The sequence below is a fragment of the Myotis myotis genome, unplaced genomic scaffold (genome assembly GCF_014108235.1).
Source record: "Myotis myotis isolate mMyoMyo1 unplaced genomic scaffold, mMyoMyo1.p scaffold_m19_p_9, whole genome shotgun sequence".
Classification (NCBI taxonomy): Eukaryota; Metazoa; Chordata; class Mammalia; order Chiroptera; family Vespertilionidae; genus Myotis; species Myotis myotis.
The window spans coordinates 55815627-55836351 of NW_023416401.1; positions in this window are offsets into that span (position 1 = coordinate 55815627).

Consider the following 20725-nt stretch of genomic DNA (forward strand, 5'->3'; position numbering starts at 1 on the left):
AACTTGCCACCTTGTATTGTAATTTATTTTTCAGTGTCACAATTCGGTGTTGATGATTTAATATAATTACCATGAAGTGTTACCCAATTTCCTCATTCCTCAAAAGGTGTTCTAAATGTTTGAAGGTGTGTAGGGCTTAATGGAGAGAAAAAACACCCAACCATTACAACTGTAACATTTTATTATTGTTGCTCATGTAATGGCTTTACTACAGCTCTCTATATTTTTTCAAAATGATTTATAGACACACATGAGTTTGTTTAATATAAAAATAAATCATGAATAGAATCCTCTGCCCAAAGACCTAACATTTTTTGTCCAACATGCTTGCTATACATATGATTTACATAGGTCTCTCCTTCTGTTCTAGAGTTCAGTATCTGGACATGCAAGTACCTGACAAAATTTTAAAATTGAAAGGATAAGAAAAGATGAAATTCTGACATTTGCAGCAACGTGGATGGACCTTGAAAATATCACGCTACGGGAAAGAAGTCAGTCAGAAAAAGTTAAGAACCATATGATTTCACCCATATGTGGGATATGAAACTGAAAGTAATAAATGAACAAACAAGACCAACAAAAACTCACAGACAGCACTGTGATAGTCATCAGAGGGAAAGGGGGGATAAGGGAGTCAGTAAAGGATAAGGGGGATCAAATAGATAGTGACAAGATTATTTGAGTTTGGGTGCAATATACAGATCATGTATCATGAAAATGTAGACTTGAAACCCATGTAATAGTATTAACTAATATCACCCCAATAAACTTAATAAAAATAAATAAATAAAAAGAAAAAATGAAAGGATTCACTAATAGAAAAAATTCTCCAAAAATTCAAATATTTCAGTAAAAACTGTTCACAATATGCACTGAATTCAAACGAGTTATATTAAAATAAATTTGACATAGACTGTTTTTCTGCACTGTCTTCTCATGGCCTCATTCTGTTGTTTCCTTCTTTTCTTTCCTTTTTTTCCCCTCTTCTAATTGTCACTTCGATGTAAGTATAGGACTCAAGAGTCCAGTATTGTCACCCTGGAGAATCCTTAGCACAAAGGAAAGTGCTAGGATTCCCGGGATATTGTCTTCACGCATTGCTCCAACCCTGCTAACAGATGCTCACAGACATTCTTATTGTGAATGATGTGAAACAATGTTTCCCAATAAAATTGCCTTTGAGAACTCTGGATATGCTACACTGTACAGGGTAAAAATTCCATTATTAGCAAAGAATGAAGAAATCGGAGAGGATTCTGTGTTTTGTCGGCCACACAGAATACTGGGTAAGCGCAAGGCCCTGGAGTCAGGCCGCGCAGTTCAGGTACAGGCCTAGCTGCTGCTACTTAATTTCTCTGTGCCCCAGCTTCCTCTCTATAAAACAGAAATACTGATGATGATAATGGCACCTACCTCACAAGACTGGGGTGAGGAGTAAACAGGATAACAAGCCACTTTCAAGAAATCAAAAAGGTAAGAATCCTTACTGGTCTGGGATTTAACAGAATGGAGATTCTCACCCAGAGAAGCTTATCTGCATTCTCTGATTAGGATGGGAATTATTTGGCTTCTATGATATAGAAGTCCCAGGAAAAAAATAAAAATTGAAAAACAGAAGCTATGTCTGAGTTTGTTTTGGTAGACTTTAGAAGACTTGGTGGAAATTTGGTTTTATTTTAATTACATAACTTTTCAGTCTTGATCCTCACAGCAAAACCAGTGTTCATCGCGCTATACTCCCACAACCAGTTCCCCATCCTCAAATTTTACAAATAAAAGGATGCCCCTTCATTTGCAGGGGAACTCGCAGGTATGCCAAAACCCTTGGTTTACATATTCAGGAGTAAAATGGCCTATCCAAGGCCACAGTTTGGAATACAGGTCCTGATTCCCTGCCCAGGACTCTCTCCACAGAAGAGAAGGTGTGTTAGTTGGATACAGAAGGAACAGGACAACTGGAAAGTAAAGTCAACGACCCCCTCTCCACTCATGCCCCAAATGATTTTTATATACCTAGAATTTCAAAATGTGTACATTTTCTAAAAGAAACCCCAGTTAGGGTTTTTGAACAAAACCCTATATATTTATTGACACCTTTTAAATATATATATATATATATATATTTTATTGATTTCAGACAGGAAGGGAGGAGAGATAGAAACATCAATGATGAGAGAGAATCGTTGATTGGCTGCCTCCTTCATACCTCCTACTGGGAATCAAGCCTGCAACCCAGGTATGTACTCTTACCCAAAATTGAGCCCAGGACCCTTGAGTCCACAGGCCGACGCTCTATCCACTGAGCCAAGCCAGCGAGGTCTTTACTGACACTTTTTACTTCTCTTCTTCCTTACTAGAGGAAACTACATGCAGTTTCTGCTTTCGCTGGAGCTTACTCAAGCATTTGCCTTTGGTGTGAAAGATCAATATTCTCCCCTCAAATCAATTAGCCATGAATTAATTCTAGTGTAGCAGCTATGAATCTCAGTCCACAAGCTCAGGTGTTTAAGAAATATTGCTGTTTTATTGCTTCTTAATCAACTTAATGTGGTACCAAGCCTGCATTTCCATCCCACTTTGAACCGGAATGGATGGGTCATGTGGAGTGTAGAAAAGGCAGAAAGAGCCATCGGTGAGCGTCCTCATTCTCCAAGTCCTGGTCACTGCCCCGTGAGTGAACATTAGCGATCTCCTGGACTGGCAGTCCTCAGCCCAAGGTTTCTCTTAATCTAGACCCCGTTTTTCTGGGGTTTTCCCACCTCCTCCGACATGGCCCCAAGGCGATGCCTTTATCTCACTCCCATGAGACCTCAAACCTCTTTCCTGTCAGGGGAGAATCTTCCACCTCAATTTCTCCAGGCCTTCAAAGGCCTTATCTATTTCTCTTTTCCTGATAGAACATTCCCATTACCTGTTCAATCAAGTCTTTTCCAAGGGAAGAAAGTAAGAAGAAAGGAAGGGGAGGAGGGGAACCCAAAAACTAGAGCAGGCTATATTCCTCAAACAGAGAAGGAGGGGAAGTAACAGGATAAACAACCGGCCAATCGTTTATTCTGCCACACTCCTTCTGCTCCTAGGTCTTGGAAATGAGTAAGGCATTAAGGCTAAACTATTTCACAGGAAACAAGATGTAACAAGACCGGGTCCTTGAAGCTACGAAGGTGAGCACAGCTGAAAGCATGCATTAGACGCATTACACGAATCCACCCTTCCAGCAGGCCCAGCAGGCAGGGTGCACAGTAGCCGATGAACCTGAGCTCTTCTGGGAGGGAAGCAGGTAAGAGGTGATGATGGCTGAGGCCTGGCTTAACAAGAGCAGAAATCCCTGACACACCCAGGTCTTTCTCCCAGATCCTCTCCTGATTCCTGTCACACCTGCAGATGTATCCATCGTTTCCAGGGCTGGCCAAAGGAGGAATAAGAACAGCCTTTGGGGAATAAATAACACATGCTTTTCACTTCTTCAAAAATATGTTTCCTTTACCTAAAGGAATCGTTTTTAAATACAGTGGGGCCTTGACTTACGAGTGTCCCGACTAATGAGTTTTTCGAGATACGAGCTGTCTCTTGGCCGATTTTTTGCTTTGAGTTGTGAGCTAAAATTCGGGTTACGAGCCAGCTTCAGATACCCCACCGCTAGTTGGTGCAGTGAACATCACAGTGAACACCACAACATCAGCCCAGCATCACGTGTCTCACTCGTTCACTTTTTGATTTGACATACGAGTAATTTGAGTTACGAGCTCCGTCACGGAACGAATTAAACTCGTAAGTCAAGGCCCCACTGTACCCATAAAATAATATTCAGGGAGGGAGGTGGGTAAGGATGAAGAGAAAGAGAAAAAATGACATTGTCAAAGTCTACTCTCCCAAAGTCTACCTACTCCAGCCTCTTTTCTAAGTGAGAGATAAAAATAAAAGGACTCTGGGGGAGGGGCCAAACCTGTGTTATAGGATTACAAGATTAAAAATCACTTAAAACAAAGGGGAGAGAACTTCAAGGGCAGACCTTTTCAAAGACAGAAAGTTATCCACATTATTTTGATAATTTTTTTGAAGATAGACTGTATCCCCCTAACAGTCCTAACCTCTCCAAAGTTAACTCATTATCATTGGCATTAAGATTTCGCCATAACCGGTTTGGCTCAGTGGATAGAGCATCGGCCTGAGGACTAAAGGGTCCCAGGTTCGATTTCGGTCAAGGCCATGTACCTTGGTTGTGGGCACATCCCCAGTAGGGGGTGTGCAAGAGGCAGCTGATCGATGTTTCTCTCTCATTGATGTTTCTGACTCTCTGTCCCTCTCCCTTCCTCTCTGTAAGAAATCAGTAAAATAAAATAAAATAATAATAATAAATAAAAGATTTCTTTAGGATGTCCTGGGTTCTTTTTTAAATTAATGTTTCTTTTGTTTACCATTAACACTTGGTTTGAGGTGGGATTGAAAAGTGGATCAGACTTTGGAAATACTTGAGATTCTTCTGCACATGAGATTTGCTTCATCTCCTTCCATTTACTTACTAATTAATCATGTATTTATGTCAGTATTGATATTTATTTTATACTTTGTTATAATCCAATATTATTTTTGTTGTTGCTTGAATTAGTCCAGCATAGTAAAATGAGTTTTAAAAACAAAACAAATAACATTAATAATTTTAAAACAGCAATAAAAAGAGCCCTATAAAATAGAGACTGTAGCCCTGGCTGGTTTGGAACAGCGGTTAGAGTGTTGGCCCTCGGAACGAAGGATCCTGGGTTCGCTTGCTAGCCAAGCGCACATACCTTGGTTGCAGGTTCGACCCTGGCACCTGTTGGGGCACTCGCAGGAGGCATCCCCCTACTTTCCTTCCCTTCCCCTCTCTCTAAAAAAATAGCCTCTGTTGAGGATTTAAAAAAAAAAAATAGAGATTGCATTATCCCCATTTTACAAAAGAGAAACACCGAAGCTCAGAGATTTTATGTAATTTTTCAAAGAAAATGACTTGAGGTCTTAACTACAGGCTCCAAAGCAAGTATAAATTTTACACACCACTGCCTCCAACGGCCAACAGCACAAACTGGAGAAAGGCCAGCTCAATGTTGTAGTGCACTAAAGTGAAAAATTATCTATTAAAACAGACTATTATATGGCAGAAATGTAACATGAGCCAAAGCATTGCCATTTAATATTATTCTATCTGGACATACATCAGATCTTACCAATTACTGAAGAGCAAGTAGATGCAGAAAAAACATCAAATAAGTGTTTTCTGAGAGAAAAAGTACCTTTAGGGATCCAGGCATCCCCAGCTGGCTCATGTGTCCCAATTTTAATAGGTCAAAAGTGACCAGTTTGAATGTCTTCTCCTTCCTTCCTCTTCTATCTGTCCTGTTTTTAAAAGCTCCCTTTAACACCCCTGGATTGCAGCAGAGATAAACTGAGCCAGAGGGCAAAGCTGTTAACAGTGATTTAGGAACATTATTTAAAGTCCAGGTCAAATCTAAATCCTTCTGGTCATCCCTAGCTGTTTTGGCTCAGAGCGTCAGCCTGTGGACTGAAAGGTCCCAGGTTCGATACCCGTCAAGGGCACATGCCTGAGTTGTGGTTTCCATCCCCAGTAGGGGGGCATGCAGGAGGCAGCCGATCAATGAATCTCTCTCATCATTGATGTTTCTCTCTCTCCCTCTGCCTTCCTCTCTGAAATCAATAAAAATACCTAAGTAAATCCCCCTAACCTGAGTCGGACCTCTCTGTAGTCCCCTGGCGGAAAAGCTCAGAAAGAAGAGGCCCGGGAAGAGGCGGGGGTGGGTGCAACCTGCGTTTGCCCAGCTCCTTGGTGCGCACAGGGCCAGCCAAGCGGCTCTGAAAGGGCATACGTGGCAGAAGGGAATTCAAACTCTACTCCAGCACCCAGGAGTCCCAGGCCCTGAGCGCTTTTCCACAGCACATAGTAAGTCTAAATCTTTATGGTCAGAATTTCACCTCCGAGGCTGGAGTAGCAGAGGCCACCCTGCCAGGATGCCCTCCTGCATCTGCGTCAGGGAGCTGAGTCCTCACTCCTCTCAGTCATGTGTCTCCCGTCCCACAGTGCCCCTGTGTCTTGCTTCATTTTGGATCCAGAGGAGTTGGAATCTCAAGTGTCTCTCTCATTCTACCTGTTCCTTAATGCTGCTCACCCATTATTCTCTATCGGTCTGGTGTAAGTGCTTTAGAACAATTTTTAAATGTCACTAACTCGGAATTGCACCCTACCGGAAACTTCCCTATGAAAATGTTGAGAGCATGTTTCCAGAGATGGTTTCATACTAAATTCTAACCTATTAAATCCTAAGGGTCAGGCCATGTTCAAGACCAATGAACTTAGAAGCCCTGGGAGGGAGAGTCAGACACAGGCATTTGTAAATGCGCCCTCCAGTGATGCTACTTGGCACCAAGTTGGAGAACTACTGTGTGGAGACTCAGAATCTGCTGCCAGGGGCTGGGCAGGGTCAACAGTCATCCTACTGTGGTTCATAGCAATGACGTGAAAACAAACAAACAAAAAGCACTTCAACTGCATCTGCAACACTCTTCTGTCTGTTCAACTCTGAGACAATAACATAATCTTTTCCACCCAAATTACACATAAATTCTGAAAACTTCATTGCAGTTAAATGTCTCATCTGCTTAGAAAGAAAGATGCAAGGAGAGAAGAGAAAGGAAAACAAACATAAAAGCTATTCACCTTAATAACTTATAAATTTTATGTTTCCATCTATTTCTATCTTAGACATCCATGCTCTGATTCTAGAGGGGAACTTCTGAGGAGCAGAGCTGTATGTGTGTGTGTGGGGGGGGGGGGGGGCAGCGAGGAGCGTGGGAAGGGCGTAAGGCAAGCCAATGACTTAGTTTAAAGCAGCGGTTCTCAACCTGTGGGTCGCGACCCCTTTGGGGGTCGAACGACCCTTTCACAAGGGTCACCTAAGACCATCGGAAAACACATATATAATTACATATTGTTTTTGTGATTAATCACTATGCTTTAATTATGTTCAATTTGTAACAATGAAAATACATCCTGCATATCAGATATTTACATTACGATTCATAAATCGTAGAGATTGCATTATCCCCAGTAGGGGGATGCCTCCCACACCTGCCCCAACAGTAGCAAAATTACAGTTATGAAGTAGCAACGAAGATAATTTTATGGTTGGGTGTCACCACAACATGAGGAACTGTATTAAAGGGTCGCGGCATTAGGAAGGTTGAGAACCACTGGTTTAAAGTAACTAGTTAGCTGCCAACAGGAGGAATGCAACACATTCTCTGCTGGAGCGGAGTTGGAATCGAAGGTGGTAACGCGGATGGACATGAGTGCAAGGACTTGCTGGAGGAGGCACAGGCTCAGAAAATTCTCAAATTATAAGAGAACGTTCAGGCAAATAAAATTAGAAATGCAGCTCTCACTACCACACCCACCCAGACATTAGGCTTCACGCAGAAAACAGGCAAATACGTATTTACATTTTGTTTGATTATGACCTTCATAGATTAGTTTGGGGAGACAGACGTACACCCCGGGTAAAACTTTTTATCTAACCTAAAAGGGAAAAGAAGTATAATTTCAAAGCTTCCTTAACCAGTTAACGGCCACGATATTTTAAATTTAATTTAAAAAGGTCCACCGCTTGCATCTATAGACGATTATGGCATACAAATTGTTAAAGAGCTGACCAGGAGTCTTAGATCCTGATGTCTAAAAAGAGCAATGAGCCTCCATGAGGGAGAGGAAACTCACGCTACTCCACGTACAGCAGAAGGCTCCCTCGGTGCTGCAGGCTGCGGCGTCTGTGCAGATGTGGTCCTTAGAAAGCATTTCTCTTCCCCAATCTGGATTTAGACTGAATTGAAGCTAAGAGGTTTTGTCCCTGTGAGTGGGATATGAGTGTGTGTGTGTGTGTGTGTGTGTGTGTGTGTAAACACAAATATCTCATTAACTGTGGTCTACTAGAAGATGAAGAGGCATTATTTCATCTCAACAAAAGCTGACCCTGGCGTTTTCTGCTCATGTCACTTGTGGGTAACTCTAGATAAAACAACTCCGGATTTGGCAAAGATACAGCTGCAAGTTATTGTGTCTAATCGTGCTGGAGGAGGGACCCGAGGTGAGAACTACTTCTTGGAAGGAAGTACAGTTTCCTTTAATAGAAGAAGGCACACCTGAAATAGGAAAGCAGATATTGTAATGGCTATTAGGGTACAGCACTGCTCCTAAAGAGACTTTAACAGTTTGGTCCTTTTCTGTTGGTCTCTAGGGCAGCCATATCTATCATCTAAGTCTTACAGTTTTTCTCCTTTTTTTATAACTCCCTCTAAGGCAGAGATTGCTAACTATACCTCAATATGCATCCTCCTCTTTTCATAATAATAGACCTTTGAGTTTAAGCTGGCTACTTGGCCACCCAGAACACAGACAACATGCCCAGCCTCCCTTGCTGCTAGGTAGGAACATTTACCTCATTGCTCTATTATGTCTGTTCAGCTTTGATGGATGTCTAAGATAATGGCAGAGCAACAAAACAGAAGTCTGAGCCCCTGCTCCTGTCATGAAGGAGAGCCGCCATAACAGCTCAGATTTTTATATGGTAGAGATACAAACTCCCATCACAGTTAAGCCATTATTAATGTTGGGTCTCTTTGTTTCCAGAACTAAACCTACAGCCAAACTAAGATAACCTCCGGTTTATTCCTTCAGTAATGTTCTGTGTTGGTGGCATGGTGAAGAATTAAGTAACAGAGCAGTAAAAGACCCTGGGTCCCTCTCCATGTCACCATTCAGAAGCCAGCCTTACAGCAGCAGTTTCTGAGCATGAGGACACCAGTTGCAGTATCCAGACCCTGCCTGCTTATAAAGCCAATGGAGCCCCGAGCCCAAGCTGAGAGAAATGAGCAAGAACATGTGCTACAGACAAACCATTCAGAGGACATATGAGACAAACCTACCTTTCCCTACATAACCGATGGAAGGGAAGTCTCGAAGAGAGAGGTTAACACGGGTTATATCTAGATTTGGACAAACTGGGATGGGAACAGATGGGTTAGTGCACAAACTTTTTGAGGGGAGACTTGAGATCAAGTGTCTCATCTATCACTGACTAGCTGTATGACCTTGGGGAAGTGACTGGACCTTCCTTAGCCTGAGTTTCCTCATTTGGAAATGGAGTTAGAAATAGTCACTTCATAGGGTTATATTATGGATTAAGTTAATGATACACCTTAATATTTGGCACAATGCCTGGCATATAGTAAGTGCTCATTAAATAAACTTTAGAAAACTCTTCACTCCATCCAGGAGGGGGAAAAAAATCATTAACTTTCCTCAAAAACCAGACTTTATTTATTCCCATTTAGGGACACAATATACCTCCACTTCTAAAGGACCTTCCTTCTTCCCCTCCCTGCAGTCAAAGTTTGAAGAGAATCTTAATTTCCTCCTAAGGCTGATCATTTTCTCCCTCCTCTGAACTCTAGATGTATTGCCTTGTCTGCATCATTCATTGCTACCTAATCCCACACGGTTTTTCATTATAACTTGAGATTTCATGTGTATGAGGTCTGTCTTCCATTAGAATCTAAATTTCAGAGTATGTTCTTTTCCTTCAGATCACACATCCTATTTAGCCCAACACGGTGTGCTCCCAAAATTCTCAGTAAAGGGATAAATGATATCCTTCAAACAAATATGCATGTGTAGCTTACAGAGAGCCAAGCTGAATAAATGTCAGTCTATTCATATACTTAGTAACCAAATGGCAGAATACCTTAAACTTTAAAAATCAAATTAATGGAATTTTGACATTTGCAATCATGCACAAAGCCAATATTATGTACTTTAAATTTTTCCTTGACAAGCATAGTTCCCTCCCTAACAGCAGGTAAGTTCTAGCTGCAAACTCAGCTCCCTGCCAGCTGTTTCCGCTGCCATTTCAAAGCCAATCTTGATGATACATTTTTGAATGAACAACATTTACCCTAGTATGTGACAAGTAACACGTGGGCAGCAAAAATAAATAATTCTAAGGATGTTCAGCCTAGTTAGTTTGAGGAGCTACCCACTAGTTCTTGGTGAGCTTTAACATCTGCGCCTTATATCCCAAGAACAAAGTCAGGACAAAGACAAGAGCCATCTACCTCCATTATAGGTCTACCGTTAGTAGAAGTATTAACTACTAGAGGCCCGGTGCACAAAATTTGTGCACGGTGTGTGTGTGTGTGTGTGTGTGTGTGTGTGTGTGTGTCCCTCAGCCCAGTCTGCACCCTTTCCAGTCTGGGACCCCTTGAGGGATGTCCAACTGCCCGTTTAGGCCCGATCCCAGTGGGCAGTCGGACATCCCTCTCACAATCCAGAACTGCTGGCTCCCAACTGCTCACCTGCCTACCTGCCTGATTTCTCCTAACTGCTTCTGCCTGCCAGCCTGACCAAAGCCTAACTGCTCCTCTGCTGGCCCAATCGCCCCCAACTGCCCTCCCCTGCAGGCCTGGTCGCCCCCAACTGCCCTCCCCTGCTGGCCATCTTGTGTCCACATGGGGGCAGCCATCTTGTGTGTTGGAGTGATGGTCAATTTGCATATTATCTCTTTATTATATAGGATTACTCTGCACAGGAACAGAACTAATGTTTTGTGTGCATAAGTCAATCTACATAAATCATCTGGACTATTCCTTGGCGATAGAGTAAGTACACTTGCTAAGTGTTATCTATTAGCAGTAGTATCCATATTACTAGTATTACTTAGATCTTAAATCGCAATACTCAATTAATGTCAAAAATAATTCACCTCCAGCTCTGAGTGCCAACAACATCTGAAACCTAGAAAATGGTGCTGGGAAAAGCACACTGTGATGAGCGTGGTGCAGGTGTCCATAACTCAGAACTTATCAGTTAGCCTTTCCTGATCCTAAAACATAATCATTTTATACATACATATATCCCATCATGTGTTTTCACTTTTATCACAAAACAGAAAAAAAGAAGGCAAAAATGTTCCAATAAGATACATTTGATGAATGATATATGGAGCCTTATACATTTATGAAATATTAGAACTTTAAAAATAAAGAAAAGTATTCATATTATTCAGTGCAAATGCTTGGAGATTTTTAAAGGACACACAAATGGTTAAGATGATAAATTATGTATTATGCGTATTTTATGATAAAAAAATTTTAAGGATACAAAAAACAATGCATATATTCTCAAAAGGGGCAACAACCATGCTGATACCCACTTTAAAAACTTAAATGTAAATAAAGTTTTTGCAAAAGGCTTAGTAGTCAGTCACAAGGAGAACTGATTTTTAAGCAAAATGGGGCTAGGGAAACTGGTTTGCTTACAAGCTAAAAAGGAGAGAAACTTCCAGGTGCACATTTGGCTTAAAAAGGAAGCCCTACCCTAGATGTATAACCAACTGAACGCTTCTGTGTGAGGGAAAGGGTAGTGGGTAGAGTGTGAAGAGATACGAAATAGGAAGTCATAATATGAAAATATCAGCTCTCAGAGCAGCGCCTATTTAATAGTGAGATCAATGGGGTGGATCCCACAGGAGTTTGGCATGAGGCGCTCAGTGCTGCTGGAAAGGCTTCCCTAAAGCGGTGAGCTGTGCCCTCTAAGACTATAGCTAGACAGGGACAAGCAAGGACACTGTGCTTCAGGAAAAGGAGCTGGAAGACGCAAGATTCCGAGGGACAGTGAGCAAGTAGAGAACCAACAGATAAAGTCTCACGTTGTGGCTGAATCTGTCCGCCCACTTCCCCTGGATGCTGTTTCAGTGCTTGTGGTCCAGGAGAGCTACCGGTGCCTGGAGATTTCCACCCTGGCTCAACCGACCAAAAAACAGAAGAAGGTGAGAGAGAAAAGCAAAAGCACAAAGTGAGACTCTTTAGTGTGGCATACCTGCCATATCTTACAAACCCCAATGTCATCCATTGCTTCAATCAGAAACTTATTTATATTACTTTAAAAATAATTTAAAAAGAGCATTATTAAAGTAACCTCAGCAGCATGATACACCTTCACAGCAAAGCAAGAACTGGGTAAGAAGAAAAGAGATTCTTTTCCTGTTTAGATTATTTGTGACTAAGCTGTGGACCCAGCGTCAGCGCCTCCCGTCTGGTGATGGCTTCCCTGCTGCTCCAAGCAGCCAGTTCTGGAGTCCTGCTTGGTTACCCTCAATCACAGCCCCACTGGACTCTGGTTCATCTCTTTACATTTCTGTCTCCCCAGCTGGGCTGGGAGCTGCTGGAGGGCAGGGACTCTGTTGAGGCTCAGGTTCTGGAGCCAGGATGCCCAAATTTGAACCCTCTCACTGGCAGTGTGACCTCCAGTAGATCACCTAACCTCTCTGGACCTCAGCTTCTGAGGGGACTAGGAGCCTGTGAGTGAACACACAAAAAAGCATTTTGAATAATCAGTGTCTGACCACAATGAGCATTCAAAATACGTTAGCTGTTTGCTTCATCCGGAGCCTAGCACAGTGTCTGGCATTCAGTGTGTGCTCAGGAAATACTTGTAGAATGAATGCAACAATCAATCTAGCTATCACAGCGGTTCTCAACCTGTGGGTCACGACCCCTTTGGCGGTCGTACGACCCTTTCACAGGGGTCGCCTAAGACCATCCTGCATATCAGATATTTACAATATGATTCATAACAGTAGCAACATTACAGTTATGAAGTAGCAACGAAAATAATTTCATGGTTGGGTCACAACATGAGGAACTGTATTTAAAGGGCCAGAAGGTTGAGAACCACTGATCTATCAGTTTCTTGGGCAGAAAAACTGTATTCTTCTTTGCTTCTCTCCCAGAACCTAGCACAGTAATTGATTAATATATTTGCATTTAAAGAAAGACTGCAAGGCAAATATTCTACCTAAAATGAGAAATCAGAGCCATTGGATGGCATTCCAGATCACCATGAGGGATGTTTATTTTTTGTTACTTTTATTATTTTTTTAATTTTATTGTACTGGGATGATATTGGTTCACAAAACCATACAGGTTTTAAATGTACAACTCAATAGAATATCATCTGCACGCTACATCATGAGCCCAGCACCCCAAGCAAAGTCTCTTTCCATCCCCTTTTCCTCCCCTTTACCCACCTCCACCTAGTCCCCACCCCCTTTCCCTCCGGCTATCACCACGTTGTTTGACCAGAGATCTTGACTTTGAATGGTTCTATGCCAGCATCTGTTTAGTTAAGTACTTACTCCACCAACACATGAAATACATGTGAGGTCTCTCTGAACTTCACCTCCCAAAGGAGGAATGGATATAGGCGAGAATGTGAAGAAACCTATCTCCCACCCCTCAAATATTGATTTTCTCCAATATAAATGATACTGCCACCACATCCTTCCTGAAGCTTTGGAATCATTCTTTAATAGCAACTCCCAGAAGCTTTGAAATTTTTGAACTAATCATTGGTTTGTGAAACATGCCCAAGAATCAGCAATTGGCAGGTGCAAACCTGCCTGGAATTTTCTGGGTGGAGTGTAGGTGGTGTGGAAAATTCCACTTGGATTAATACCAATATTACTGAAAAACAACTTATTCCCTACAAGATTGTACTGGTTTTCTGTCAGATATGCGGACTGTATCTCCTAAACATTCAAATACACTGAAGACAACTTCCATAAACATAAGGATGACGCTTTAATTCCTAAGATCAGAATACTAAAAAGAACACTGGAGTAAACGTAATTTTTAAAAAATCGGGATTCTAGTTGTAGTTCCACTCCCTTGCGAGCCCCTAAGGCCAGAGACAAGTCACTTAATATCTCTAAAATGGGGCAATAATGCCTGACTTGTCTACACCGGGGGATCAGTGGAACCATTTATTCATTCAACAAGCACTTACTGGGCACCTACCATAGGTCAGGCTGGAAGTAAAGCACTGGGGTAAAAACATACATTTGATACAATCTCCCCCCAAAATATGTTAATATAAACTGTAAAATGTTGTGGAATAGATGGTATCATTACATTATGATAAGCATAGCTGTATTTATTATCTTAGGATAATTAAAATAAACTCTTTCAGTAGGTGCTCACGGATTGTTTCCTAGCCTACTCCACGGGAAGGTAGTCACTGTCATCTCCATTTCCTCCGTATTTTGATATCACCTCCCCATGAAGGCCTTCCCTGACCATCCTCAGATATCACTCTACTCATTATTTTTTTTATTTTGTTGGTGGTGGTGTTGTTGTTAATCCTCACCTGAGGGTATTTTCCCATTTATTTTTAGAGAGAGTGGAAGGGAAGGGGAGAGACAGAGAGAGAGAGAGAAAATCAATGTGTGAGAGACACATCGATTGGTTGCCTCCCACACGCACCCCAACCAGGGCCAGGGATCAAGGCTGCAACTGAGGTGCGTGCCGTTGACGGGAATCGAACCCAGGACCCTTCAGTCCAAGGACCAACGCTCTATACACTGAGTCAGACTGCCTAGGGCCATTATGATTTTTTAAACTATGGCATTTATTTGATTCCTTCATAGTAATTATTTATAATTATCTATTATGTATTTGCTTATTTATTTATTTATTTATTTCTGCCACTAAATATTCTTTCCGGGATTTTGTTCTTCTTATTATCATATTCTCAGAAGTACCTAGGACAGTACCTAGAGCATATCAGGTACTTAATAAATATCTGTTCCATAAACGAATGAAGGGAAGAATAATCATGTCATTGAGAGCAAGTCTAATGGAAGGGGAACAAATGTGATGGCTCAGAAGTGATGACGCTGGAAATGAATCTGTGAAGATTTCTGACTCAAGTTCTCGGTTAGTGTTGGTCTGCATGTTGTTTATTCAGAGATAGAAGAAAGAAAATGATTCACCAAACATTTAGCATTTTGTTCAAATCTTATAAAAGCCACCTTTCCAAGTATGTTTCGTTAACCTCATTTGACAGTCAGTAAACTGAGGCTCAAAGAGGATACTAGCTCAGGTGGTAGTGGCAGAACCTGTTTTTTAACCACTTCGTCCCTGCAGACTGATCGTGGAGAGCCCAGGAATAACAGAGGATACAAAACAGGAGAGAGATCAAGGCACAATGGTTCTTGCAGGGCAAGGCGATGAAAGTTGACAGGAAAAATCCACCTCCCTAGCGACTGAAAGCACGGAGGCCGTGCCCTCGCTCCCTGTATGAAGAAGCCCAGGCTTGGTCAGAGCAAGTGTGACTTGCTCAGAGTATTTCTACCCTTTGTCTCCCTGCAGGTCAGCAGTGATTCCCGAGTCCAGATAATACCCTCTCTCTATCTTCCTTTCCCCGCCTTTCCTCTGGCCTTTTCTTTCACTGGAAGGAAGCTCTTTAAAAGGCACAAAGACCAAGCAAGAAAAGACAGTGTTACTGCCTTCACATGGAAAGGATTTCGCCTTCACTGCAGCCTGACCTGGGTGTGCTTGTGTATTAAATAAACCCTTCTTTGGAGACTGGAGCTATGACCCAGGAGCCTTTAGGAAACGAATACGTTGCAGAACTTCACCTAGAGCTGCAGCTTTCCCCTTTGCAGAACAGAAACTTCAGACGGAGGCATTTGCAGAACTTCTCTGGTGGTGCACGAGCGCCACCTGGCGCCTAGAGGCAGGGTGGCTTCGGTGTCAGATCTCTAGATTCCGGTTCAACATCCCAGGCACCAAATGTCATCAAAATACAGAGCCAGCGGCTCCAATGCCATGGGTTCCTTCAGAACTCCTTCACTGTGCTTTTATGCATGTATTCCCAATCTTCCCAACAAACTCATGAGAGGGTTATTATTAATTTCCAGATTTTCTGGAGGATAAAACTGAAATTTAGAAAGGTGATGTACATTTCCAAAGTCCCACAACTGGTAAGACACAAAACCAGGGTTAGGCCCTAGTTCTACCCAACTTCAAAGCCCATACAAATATGAATGGACAAAAAGATCCCCGAAGTCAGGAGCCTTATGCACACCCAGTTCCTAGTACTATGTCTGATACAAGGAAGGTCTGCAATAAGTGTCTATTACCAAATATTTGTTTAATGTTAAAAATAAGCAAGGTGATATGCTAAGTATCACAGGAGAAAGAATAAAAGGACAAACATAGACCCTGCTCTCAAAGAGTTACTAATTGTTTAAAGAAAACAATACCAGCAAGGCTATTACACAAAAGGACGGACAAACCAGTAGGACATAATGGAGAACCCAGAGGCAGAACCAAGAAAATATATTTGGACAAGTGACATTTCAAATCAGCGGCGGAAAGATGAACTGAATATTCAGTTATGATATTAGACCACATGCCAACCCTTGAAAAAACAAAATGGGATTCCCAGCAGGGCACGCTCCAAACCTTAGGGACTTACAAATAACCACCATTTATTTAGTTCACGTCGCTGTGGGTCAGCAATTTGGGCTAAATTCATCCCAGCAGCTCTTTTTCTGGTCTAGGGTGGGCTCATTCATGTGTCTGCTGCTATCAGCTATCACGCCGCTGATATCTTGGGTAGGGACGAGCGGGTTTACCATAACCTTACTCTGGGAGGTGGCTTGCTGTCAGCCAGAGTGATGGAGAGCAACAGGCCGCATGCATCTCCTCACCCAGCAGGCTTGTTCACACAGGGGCCCAGTAGGGTTCCACGAGAACAAGCATGAAGGGTCCCTTAAGTCTAGTCCTGGAAATGGCACATCGTCACTCCCACTCTATCCTATCAGACAAAGAAGCCACAAGGCCAGCCCAGCCTGAAGAGGTGGGGAAACAGATTCCACCTCTCATGGGCAGACCTGCAGGGTCATGTCGCAGAGAGCGGGTGCACACTGAGGAGGGTGGAGAATTGCAGCACACAGTCAACCTGAAGAATCCCAGATTGCATAAATATTTCAATGTGATCAAATCCTAGAACGCTTAGAAGAAATATAAATATTCATGTAAAGGAGTGGTGAGGGACACTTTTCTGAGAAAGACAACAAAACTACATCTCATAAAAGAAAAGGTCAACATCGTTGACTATCTAACCATTTAAAACTTTCACATGACCAGAAAAACACCATGAGAAAGATTAAAAGTAAGCCGGGTGCAATGTGTAAAGCTGTGGTTAACTCCTGGAGCTCTTTCATAATTTGACAATTTAAAAAATAAATAAACAAAGGGCAATTCCTGAAAGCAAAACCCACAAATTACCCATCAAGAGGGAAAAAGATGTTCATCCTCAATAGCGATCAAAGCTACTGACACTGAAGCAGTAATAACATCATTTTTTGCCTGTGGGATTGGCAAGGATTTTTGTAATGGTAATGCAGTGTTACCGAGGGTTGGGAGCAACAAATTAGCCCGCCCTTGGTGAGAATGTAAATTAGTAGAATCTTTCTGGATGGTGGTTGGGCAATAGCCTGCAAAAAAAAAAAAAAAAAAGTGTTACCTTGAACCCAAAGGAGGTTATCCGTGCAGCAGCCTTTGTTTTCATGCCTGTGTTGGCAGCCACTACGGGTCCTGCGATCCGCCAGGGCTGGAATCCCTGTGGGCCATGCTCTTGGGGCCTCTCTGAAGCGGCGGGGATGCCTCCCTTTCTCCACGACCCCATGGGTCCTGGCCGCCCAGCAGGCCCATCGCCCCCGGAGGGAGAGGTGCAGCTGCGCAGAACCAGTTCTCATCGTGGGAACAAGCTCTTTAGGCCCCGCCAGCTCCACAGCCTCCTCCCGCTCAGGGGCTTTCAGCTTCCCCGGACTTTCTGAGAAGGGTGCCAGAGCTCTGACCACTCCTGCCGGCTGGGCTGCCGGATCCTTTAAAGGAGCTCCCTGTGGGCACAACGGCCTCCCCGCGGCCTCCCTGCCTCCAGCCAGGGCAAACGCCAGGGCAATGGGGTTTCCGGTGCACAGTTCCAGCAGCGAGAACACTCCCAGCGGTGGGACTCGCAAGGGTTCCAAGCAGTTCCCCCAGCTAGTGGGCATCTAGAAATACTAGTATTTCTATGCATATCCACATGCAAGAATGGGTGAGGAGGGACAAGTGGGGAGGAGGGACATGCGGGGGAGGGCCATGTGTGGGTGGCAGGTGCTTTCCCATTTCAGCTAGGGTGATTATTGAGAAAGCGACTTTTGAGCAAAGGTGGGAGGGAGTTAGAAATCCTGTTGAAGTGGTCCAGGCAGAAGAACCACCAGTCAGATGCCCCAATGCAGAAGCATGCCAAGGGAGTCCGAGGCTGGTGTGGCGGGAGTGGAGTGTCCAGATGCAAGAGTATTAAACATGAGGCCAAGAGATGTTATGGGACTGAGGCATGGAGAGGGTGACCATGAAAGAGGAAGGTCATGCAAGGGCATGGGGGGAGGCTTGGGAGGGTGTGGCTTGGGTGTGGCAAGAGGGGTGGGTTATTGGGGGTGGGGCGCGGATGGAGCAGATATTATTTCTGTGAGCAAAATGGGGAGGAGGCACCGGAGTGTTGAAGAATGATTTATAATGATTCCAATCATATAATGATATGATGTATAAAAAGCATCCCTCTGGCTTCTTTAAGAATAGCCTGAAAGTGGGTTGCAAAGGCAGAAAGAAGGCAACGTTTATCAGCTCCTGAAACAAGACAGAGCAAAATGTGGCTTTGACCAAGAGAGCAGCAGTGGAGGTGATACGAATTGGTCAGGTCCCATTGAACCTGCACATTGGAGCATACTTCCTTTCAACAGGGAAAAATGTGAATGAAATAATAAAATGATAGAGCTGTTGCCAGGAAAGTTAAGTTGGGCATCAATGGGCCAAGATAAGAGATGTGAATGACACCTGTTGAGGCCATTTGGGGTTTCTTGTTAGTATTAAAAAAAAAAAAAAAAAAAAAAAAAACACCAGAATTCAAACACTCTTATCTGGATGTTTAAACTTCAGAGACTAGAATGAAGTCCCACCCCAGACAAAGGAGATTAAAAGAAATTTTATGAGAGTTATGAAACATTTGAGGACAAAGGACTGCTAAGACACTGGATGAAAATCACCAAAGGGTTTGTGTGCTGCCTTCTCAGGAAATATGAGAGAATAATATAGACTAACCTCTTTAGTTGTTGTTGTTTTTTTTCGTTATTTGTTACTATGGACTCCCTAACATAATCTAAATGAAAAAAAACAAAAACATTCTTTTGAAAACTCACAATAAGGGCTGAATTCATTCTGGGAAGGGGTGGGGAGGGAAGAGAAATACAGAACTGAATAAGAAACATTTGCATTAAAACTCCTCTGAAGACACATCTTACATTTTTTGTACATCTTAGCACAATGCTAAGCACATGGTAAAGGCATAGTTGTTGTTGTTTTTAAATGAGCAAGAACCCCATAAACACAATGAGTAATATTATATGATTCCACTTAGAAGAGGTACCTAGAACAGACAAATTTATAGAGGCAGAACGTAGAATAGAGGTTACCAGGAGCTGGGGGCAGAGAGGAAGGGGCAGTTAGTGATCAGTGGGTACATGATCACTAACTGTTTGGGATGATGAAAAAGTTCTAGAGATGGATGATGGCAATGATTACACAACAATGTGAATGTAGTTAATGCCACTGAATTGTAAACTTACAAAGGGTTAAAATGTGCCCTGGCCAGTGTGGCTCAGTTGGTTGGAGTGTCGTCCCATACACCCAAAAGTCACAGGTTCCATTCCCAGTCATGGCACATAACCAGGTTGCAGGTTCCTCCCTGGTTGGGGCATGTAAGTGAGGCCACTGATCAATGTTTCTGTGTGCAATTTATGTACAATCCAAAAGCACAAATTGGTGTAGCTTCACCCCCCACCCCCTTTCTTTTTTAATTTTTTAAAGCAACCTTATATAATAAAGAGCTAATATGCTAATTAGACTGAACAGCAGAACAACCATCCAGACGACCTTCCAGATGAAGCCAGGACTGTGAGGGCCAGCCGAGGCAGCCGGGGCTGTGAGACCTGAGCCCCTTGCAAGAATTTTGTGCATCAGGCCTCTAGTAGTATTATAATGCTGAATCATGTTCAAGCACTGAGAAATTAGGGTCGTTGGGAAGCAAGTTATACAGTAACAGTAACTATATCTCTTTTCCTAATCAGTTGGGTGATAAAAAGTACCCTTCTCAGAAAAGTATGAGAGAGTGTGAACAAAGAAGCTTTCATGACCATCTTCCACTACTTAGAAGCAATAAGGAACATTCAGGGTCAGGGGTTGTTTTCCTACCCTGGGGTTCCTCTATTTAAATTTAAATTGATTCATTCCATTCAATTATTCAAAGCTATTATTGAAAGACAGTTCTTTAAATATTTTAAAAAACATTTTATGTACAATTCATAAAATGTTTCAAATGAATCAAATGTGTGTATAAAATGGTGAAGGCCCTAGCCTGTTTGGCTTCATGGCTAGAGTGTTGGCCTGCAGACCAAAGGGTCAGGTTCAATTCGGGTCAAGGGCACACACTGTGGTTGCAGGCACCTCCCCTACCTGGGCCCTGGCCAGGGTGCGTGCAGGAGGCAACCAATCAATGTGTTTCTCTCACATCGATGTTTCTGTCTATCTTTCCCCTCCCTTCCTCTCCCTCTAAAAGATCAATGGAAAAATATCCTCAGTTGAGGATTAAACAAAAATAAATAAAAAATAAAAAAAACGCCGAAACCGGTTTGGCTCAGTGGATAGAGCGTCAGCCTGCGGACTGAAGGGTCCCGGGTTCGATTCCAGTCAGGGGCATGTACCTGGGTTGCGGGCATATCCCCAGTGGGAGGTGTGC